Raw genomic sequence first — 9,219 nt, 5'->3', positions numbered from 1 at the left:
CAGCATAGTTTTGGAAGTTGTAGCCATGGCAATCAGAGAAGAAAAGGAGATAAAAGGAATCCAAAATGGAAAAGAAAGTGTCACTATTTGCAGATGACATCATATTATACACAGAGAATCCTAAAGATACTACCAGAAAACTACTAGAGCTAATCAATGACTTTGGTAAAGTAGCAGGATATAAAATTAAGGCACAGAAATCTCTTGCATTCCTGTACAATAATGATGAAAAATCTGTAAGAGAAATTAAGGAAACACTCCCATTTACCATTGCAACAAAAAGAATTAAATACATAGGAATAAATCTACTGAAGGAGACAAAAGACCTTTATGCAGAAAACCATTAAGAAACTTATGAAAGAAATTAAAAGACAATACAAACAGAAGGACAGATACACCATGTTCTTGGATTGGAAGAATCTACATTGTGAAAATGACTAAACTACCCAAAGCAATCTACAGATTCAATGCAATCCTTATCAAACTACCAATGGCATTTTGCACAGAAGTACAACAAAAAATTTCACAATTTGCATTGAAACACAAAAAACAGCGAACAGTCAAAGAAATATTGTGTAAGAAAAACGGAGCAGGAGGAATCGGCCTCCTTGACTTCAGATTATACTACAGAGGTACAGAAATCAAGATAGTATGGAGGAGGGCCGGGAAGATGGCGCAAGAGTAAGATGCGGACATTCCCTTCCTCTCCACAGATATATCAGAAATACAAGTACATGTGGAACTGCTCCTATAGAACACCCACTGAACGCTGGCAGAGAACTCAGACCTCCCAAAAGGCAAGAAATTGCCCAAGTACCTGAGTAGCGCAAAAGAAAAAAGAATAAACACAGACAAAAGCATAGGGACGGGACCTGCACCACTGGGAGGGAGCTGTAAAGGAGGAAAGGTTTCCAAACACTATGAAGCCCCTTTGCAGGTGGAGACTGTGGGTGGCAGAGGAGGGAAGCTTCAAAGCCGCAGAGGAGAGCACAGCAATACGGGTGCGGAGGGCAAAGCGGAGAGACTCCTGCACAGACGATGGGTGCCAACTGGCACTCACCAGCCCAAGAGGCTTGTCTGCTCAACCGCCGGGGCGGGCGGGGGCTGGGAGCTGAGGCTCGGGCTTCCATCGGTTGGTCGAATTGCAGGGAGAGGACTGGGGTTGGTGGCGTGAACAGAGCCTGAAGGGGTTAGTGCACCATGGCTAGCCAGGAGGGAGTCTGGAAAAAGTCTGGACCTGCCGAAGAGGCAAGAGACTTTTCTTCCCTCTTTGTTTCCTGGTGCCCAAGAAGAGAGGATTAAGAGCACTGCTTAAAGAAGCTCCAGAGACGGGTGCGAGCCGTGGCTAACAGCACAGACTCCAGAGACGGGCATGAGACGCTAAGGCTGCAGCTGCCGCCACCAAGAAGCCTGTCTGGGAGCACAGGTCACTATCCACACCTCCCCTTCCGGGAGCCTGTGCAGCCTGCCACTGCCAGGGTCCCGTGATCCAGGGACAACTTCCCCAGGAGAAAGCAGAGAGCACCTTAGGCTGGTGCAACGTCCCGCCGGCCTCTGCCACTGCAGGCTCGCCCTGCATTCACACCCCTCCCTCCCCCTGGCCTGAGTGAGCCAGAGCCCCTGAATCAGCTGCTCCTTTATCCCTGTCCTGTCTAAGCGAAGAACAGATGCTGTCAGGGGACCTACACGAAGAGGAGGGGCCAAATCCAAAGCTGTGCGCCGGGAGCTGTGTGAACATAGTAGAGAAAGGAAAATTTCTCCCAGCAGCCTCAGGAGCAGAGGATTAAACCTCTACAAACAATGTGATGTACCCTGCATCTGTGGAATACCTGAATAGACAATGAATCATCCCAAATTGAGGAAGTGGACTTTGAGAGCAAGATATATTATTTTTTCCCCTTTTCCTCTTTTTGTGAGTATGTGTATGCTTCTCTGTGAGATTTTGTCTGTATAGCTTTGCTTTCACCATTTGTGCTAGGGCTCTGTCCGTCCGTATATTTATTTTTTTACTTAAAATATTTTTTCGTAATAATTATTTTTTATTTTAACAACTATTTTATTTTATCTTTATTTTATCCTTTTTCTTCTTCACCGTTCTTTCTTTCTTCCTTTCTTTCTTTTCTTCTTTCTTTATTTCTTACTTTCTAATTTTTCTCCCTTTTATTCAGAGCCATGTGGATGAAAGGCTCTTGGTGCTGCAGGCAGCAGTCAGTGCTGTGCCTCGGAGGTGGGAGAGCCAACTTCAGGACACTGGTCCACAAGAGACCTCCCAGCTCCATGTAATATCAAACAGTGAAAATCTCCCAGAGATCTCCATCTCAAAACCAAGACCCAGGTTCACTGAACGACCAGCAAGCTACAGTGATGGACACCCTATGCCAAAGAACTAGCAAGACAGGAACACAAATCCACCCATTAGCAGAGAGGCTGCCTAAAATCATAATAAGACCACAGACACCCAAAACACACCACCAGACGTGGAACTGCCCACCAGAAAGACAAGATACAGCCTCATCCACCAAAACACAGGCACTAGTCCCCTCCACCAGGAAACCTACACAACACACTGAACCAACTTTAGCCACTGGGGACAGACACCAAAAACAATGGGAACTACGAACCTGCAGCCTGTGAAAAGGAGACCTCAAACACAGTAAGAAAAGCAAAATGAGAAGAAGAAAAACACACAGCAGATGAAGGAGCAAGGTAAAAACCCACCAGACCTAACAAATGAAGACAAAATAGGCAGCCTACCTAACAAAGAATTCAGAATGATAGTAAAGATGATCCAAAATCTTGGAAGGAGAATAGAGAAATGCAAGAAACATTTAACAAGCACCTAGAAGAACTAAAGTGGAAACAAGCAACGATGAACAACATGATAAATGAAATTAAAAATACTCTAGAAGGGATCAATAGCAGAATAACTGAGGCAGAAGAACGGATAAGTGACCTGGAAGATAAAATAGTGGAAATAACTACTGCAGAGAAAAATAAAGAAAAAAAGAATGAAAAGGACTGAGGACAGTCTTAGAGACCTCTGGGACAACACTAAACACACAAACATTCGAATTATAGGGGTCCCAGAAGTAGAAGATGGAAAGAAAAGGACTGATAAAATATTTTAAGAGATAATAGTTGAAAACTTCCCTAATATGGGAAAGAAAATAGTTAAGTCCAGGAAGCACAGAGAGTCCCATACAGGATAAATCCAAGAAGAAACACGCCAAGACACATATTAATCAAACTGTCAAAAATTAAATACAAAGAAAACATATTAAAAGCAGCAAGGGAAAAACAACAAATAACACACAAGGGAATCCCCATAAGGTTAACAGCTGATCTTTCAGCAGAAACTCTGCAAGCCAGAAGGGAGTGGCAGGACATATTTAAAGTGATGAAGGAGAAAAACCTACAAACAAGATTACTCTACCCAGCAAGGACCCCATTCACATTTGATGGAGAAATTAAAACCTTTACACACAAGCAAAAATTAAGAGAATTCAGCACCAACAAACCATCTGTAAAACAAATGCTAAAGGAACTTCTCTAGGTAAGAAACAAAAGAGAAGGAAAAGACCTACAATAACAAACCCCCAAAAATTAAGAAAATGGGAATAGGAGCATACATATCGATAATTACCTCAAATGTAAATGGATTAAATGCTCCCACCAAAAGACATAGACTGGCAGAAGGGATACAAAAGAAGACCCATATATATGCTGTCTACAAGAGACCCACTTCAGACCTAGAGACACATACAGACTGAAAGTAAGGGGATGGAAAAAGATATTCCATGCAAATGGAAATCAAAAGAAAGCCTGAGTAGCAATTCCCTTATCAGACAAAATAGACTTTAAAATAAAGACTATTATTACAAGAGAGAAAGAAGGACACTACATAATGATCAAGGGATCAATCCAAGAAGAATATATAACAATTGTAAACATTTATGCACCGAACCTAGGAGCACCTCAATACATAATGCAAATACTAACAGCCATAAAAGGGAATATCAACAGTAACACAATCATAGTAGGGGACTTTAACACCCCACTTTCACCAATGGACAGATCATCCAAAATGAAAATAAATAAGAAAACACAAGCTTTAAATGATACATTAAACAAGATAGACTTAATTGATATTTACAGGACAATCCATCCAAAAAAAACAGAGTAAACATTTTTATCAAGTGCTCATGGAATGTACTCCAGGATAGATCGTATCTTGGGTCAGAAATCAAGCCTTGGTAAATTTAAGAAAATTGAAATTGTATCAAGTATCTTTTCCAAACACAACGCTATGAGACTAGATATCAATTACAGGAAAAGATCTGAAAAAAATACAAACACATGGAGGTTAAACAATACACTATTTATTGACGAAGTGATGACTCATGAAATCAAAGAGGAAATCAACAAATACCTAGAAACAAATGACAATGAAAACCAGACAAATATGTCACAAAGAAAGAAAACCACAGGCCAACATCACTGATGAATATAGATGCAAAACTCCTCAACAAAATATTAGCAAACAGAATCCAACAGCACATTAAAAGGATCGGCAGTGAGCCACAGCTGACCCCCACCTCTGCAGGAGACCCTCCAGTGCTTGCAGAACTACTGAATGGCCTTTTGTTTGTTGTAATGGCCCTGCCATATATTTGACCTGGACTAATACTATGTGATTTAAAGTTATCTGGGACTTCCGGGAAGATGGCGGAAGAGTAAGACGCGAAGATCACCTTCCTCCCCACAGATACACCAGAAATACATCTACGCGTGGAACAACTCCTACGGAGCACCTACTGAACGCTGGCAGAAGACCTCAGACCTCACAAAAGGCAAGGAACCCCCCACGTACCTGGTTAGGGCAAAAGAAAAAACTAAACAGAGACAAAAGGATAGGGACGGGTCCTGCACCAGCGGGAGAGAGCTGTGAAGGAGGAAAAGTGTCCACACACTAGGAAGCCCCTTCGCGGGTAGAGACTTCGGGACGCGGAGTGGGGGAGCTTGGGAGCCGCGGAGGAGAGCACAGCAACAGGGGTGCGGAGGGCAAAGCGGACAGATTCCAGCGCAGAGGATCGGGCCGACCGGAACTCACCAGCCGAGGGGCTTGTCTGCTCGCCCGCCGGGGCGGGCGGGACTGGGAGCTGAGGCTCCGGCTTTTGTCGGAGCGCTGGGAGAGGACTGAGGTTGGCGGCGTGAACACAGCCTGCAGGGCGTTGGTGCGCCGCGGCTGGCCGGGAGAGAGTCCGGGGAGGGGTCTGGACCTGCCGAAGAGGCAAGAGACTTTTACGTCCCTCTTTGTTTCCTGGTGCACGAGGAGAGGGGATTAAGAACGCTGCTTGAGAGAGCTCCAGGGACGGGCGCGAGCCGCGGCTAAGAGTGCGGAGCCCAGAGACGGACATGGGACGCTAAGGCCGCTGCTGCCACCGCCAGGAGGCCTGTGTGCGAACACAGGTCACTAGCCACACGCCCTTCTGGGGAGCCTGTGCAGCCCGCCACTGCCAGGGTCCTGGGATCCAGGGACGGCTCCCCGGGAGAGCGCACGGCGCGCCTCAGGCTGCAGCGTCACGCCGGCCTCTGCCACTGTAGGCCCGCCCCGCACTCCGTGACCCTCCCTACCCCTCGGCGTGGGTGAGCCAGAGCCTCCGAATCAGCAGCTCCTTTAACCTCGTTCTGTCTGAGCAAAGAACAGACGCCCTCCGGCGACCTACACGCACAGGCGGGGCCAAATCCAAAGCTGAGCCCCTGGGAACTGTCAGAACAAAGAAGAGAAAGGGAAATCTCTCCCAGCAGCCTCAGAAGCAGCGGATTAAAGCTCCACAATAAACTTGATATACCCTGCATCTGTGGAATACCTGAAGAGACAACGAATCATCCCAAATTAAGGAGCCCTGTGGATGAAAGGCTCTTAGTGCTGCAGCCAGGACTCAGTGCTGTGCCTCTGAGGCGGGAGAGCCAACTTCAGGACACTCGTCCACAAGAGGCCTCCCAGCTGCACATAATAGCAAACAGCAAAAATCTCCGAGAGATCTCCATCTCAACGCCAGCACCCAGCTTCACTCAACGACCAGCAAGCTACAGTGCTGGACATCCTATGCCAAACAACTAGCAAGACAGGAACACAACCCCACCCATTAGCAGAGAGGCTGCCCAAAATCATAGTAAGTCTACAGACACCCCAAAACACACCACCAGACGTGGACCTGCCCACCAGAAAGACAAGATCCAGCCTCATACACCAGAACACAGGCACTAGTACCCTCCACCAGGAAGCCTACACAACCCACTGAACCAACCTTAGCCACTGGGGACAGACACAAAAAACAACAGGAACTACGAACCTCCAGCCTGCAAAAAAGGAGACCACAAACACAGTAAGATAAGCAAAATGAAAAGACAGAAAAACACACAGCAGATGAAGGAGCAAGATAAAAACCCACCAGACCTAACAAATGAAGAGGAAATAGGCAGTCTACCTATTGGAGATAGAATGGACAATAGAATGGACAAAATGCAAGAATCAGTTAACAAGGACCTAGAAGAACTAAAGATGAAACAAGCAACAATGAACAACACAATAAATGAAATTAAAAGTACTCTAGATGGGATCAATAGCAGAATAACTGAGGCAGAAGAACGGATAAGTGACATGGAAGATAAAATAGTGGAAATAACTACTGCAGAGCAGAATAAAGAAAAAAGAATGAAAAGAACTGAGGACAGTCTCAGAGACCTCTGGGACAACATTAAACGCACCAACATTCGAATTATAGGGGTTCCAGAAGAAGAAGAGAAAAAGAAAGGGACTGAGAAAATATTTGAAGAGATTATAGTTGAAAACTTCCCTAATATGGGAAAGGAAATAGTTAATCAAGTCCAGGAAGCACAGAGAGTCCCATACAGGATAAATCCAAGGAGAAATACGCCAAGACACATATTAATCAAACTGTCAAAAATTAAATACAAAGAAAGCATATTAAAAGCAGCAAGGGAAAAACAACAAATAACACACAAGGGAATCCCCATAAGGTTAACAGCTGATCTTTCAGCAGAAACTCTGCAAGCCAGAAGGGAGTGGCAGGACATATTGAAAGTGTTGAAGGAGAAAAACCTGCAACCAAGATTACTCTACCCAGCAAGGATCTCATTCAGATTTGATGGAGAAATTAAAACCTTTACAGACAAGCAAAAGCTGAGAGAGTTCAGCACCACCAAACCAGCTCTACAACAACTGCTAAAGGAACTTCTCTAGGCAAGAAACACAAAAGAAGGAAAGGACCTACAATAACGAACCCAAAACAATTTAGAAAATGGGAATAGGAACACACATATCGATAATTACCTTAAATGTAAATGGACTAAATGCTCCCACCAAAAGACACAGATTGGCTGAATGGATACAAAAACAAGACCCATATATTTGCTGTCTACAAGAGACCCACTTCAGACCTAGAGACACATACAGACTGAAAATAGGAACCAAGGCTTTAACCTTCTCAGCTCATTGGCTGGAGCAAACCATAGCACTGGATCAGCAGAGACCTGCCACTCAGAGCAGCCCCAGTTGCCAGCAGCAGAGAGGACTGAACCCCTCTTGGATCGAGGTGGTGCCTCTAATACAACAGACACTCAGGTCGATAGCATCGTGGATCCCACGTTAGACCTGGATATTCAAGAACTAGCCAGTCTTACTACAGGTGGAGGAGATTTGGAGAATTTTGAAAGACTATTTTCAAAGTTAAAAGAAATGAAAGGTGGCCAAAGCTTTCTGGATGGCAATTGGGGGAGACAGAGATGAAATTGAAGGCCTTTCGTCTGATGAAGAACACTAAATTATTCATGCTAGGGCTTGACTACCAAAGACCCTAGCTCCCTCTACCTGAGCTACTTCCCTACTCAACCCAGTCATCTTTTGCTGAGCTCCCCATCATCATGTTGGCCACCTGACTTGTTTATAGGCTCCCGTGAATTTTAGTTTTTAGTAGGGGGTAAAGCAGACATCTCTCCTCCCTCAGAATATCGTGGGGGAGTGAGAATGACAATAAGGAGTGAGGAATTCTCAAATACACTTTTTTGCTCTAGGAACAGGGGTGGGATGAGGCTCCAAGGCCTGTGTGATGGGACCAAGTTAAAGGCGAAGAACCACCAGGCCATTCCTGGTCAGTCTTCTAAGCAGCGTTCCCCACGTTCACACGTGATCACTGCAGATCGGGAGCCTGTGCCACCTTTCCTGGGTTCTGGATTCTTTCTGTCAAGGAACTTGCTGCTCTGAGGTTTGATGCTTTTGATGGGAGGAAAGATTTAATCTGTGCTGTAGTATAGACTATGTGCCAAAGCCACTGGCCCTCAGGTTAGTCTCTAGCTGGAAAAAAAAAAAAAATGCATCTGGGCATTTCATTTGAAGTACAGTATCTGAGCTCATGCTAGAAAGTATTGAGAAACCATTGTGAATTTTTAGACTGTAGTAAATGATGCAAGGGTTTCCCACTCTGGTAAGGATAAAATAAACCCTCCTCTACCAAGTGGTGGGTCTGTCGGTATGCGTGTGTAAGAGAGAGAGAAGCTTAAGGAATTCCCTCTGTAGGCCACTGAGACGGTATGATCATATCCTGAGATTTTTGCATTAGTGTTACCGTGGAGAAAGCTTTCTTAGAGTTCGCTACTTGAGATGGCAGAGCTGTGTTGTCACAACTCATACCCTCAAAACAAGGCAAGTTTCCTTTTCTCTTTCTGAAAGCCAGAGATCACTGCCAAAATAGTAACACTAAGGAGTGGGCTTGGTGGGAAAGGATATGAAATGTTAGGCAGTGAATCCCTGAGTACCTTGTGTTACTTCCAGGGCTGGGTGGGTCACCTCTAGGGGAACTGATCACCAAGGGGAACGTTTCCAGAGGAAGAGTGGGAAATAGAGCAAATGTAATCCTTATTTCTGTTTTCGTAGGCACTTTGTAATGCATGTCATGAGCCTGTACTGTGGTAGTCACTGCCATGGCTCTAAACTGGCTCAGGGCACATGGCCTGAGAACTGCCGCTGGCCTAGTGTGGGTAGGAACCTCTTAGGTCACCAGCAGAAGCAAGTTTCAGACATCTTTGTGCAACACCTTCTAAGCACTGCAGAACCTGACAGATGGCAGAATGACTGGAATGCTCCAGGTTCCGGGCCAGGGTGACTGCAGGAGGGAAGGTTTCAGTGATTGGAGCCAT

General features: G+C 45.2%; 1 pseudogene; it reads left to right on the top strand.

The window, feature by feature from the left end:
• Positions 1–651: 651 nt before the first annotated feature.
• Positions 652–9,014, top strand: LOC113614930 (alpha- and gamma-adaptin-binding protein p34 pseudogene; annotated as a pseudogene).
• Positions 9,015–9,219: the final 205 nt, after the last annotated feature.

This window comes from Aethalodelphis obliquidens, unplaced genomic scaffold, assembly GCF_003676395.1.
Source record: "Aethalodelphis obliquidens isolate GAN/ISIS:26980383/991018 unplaced genomic scaffold, ASM367639v1 scaffold108, whole genome shotgun sequence".
Classification (NCBI taxonomy): domain Eukaryota; kingdom Metazoa; phylum Chordata; class Mammalia; order Artiodactyla; family Delphinidae; genus Aethalodelphis; species Aethalodelphis obliquidens.
Note: the sequence above shows the minus strand (reverse complement) of the source record. Positions and strands in the feature narration are given on the sequence as shown.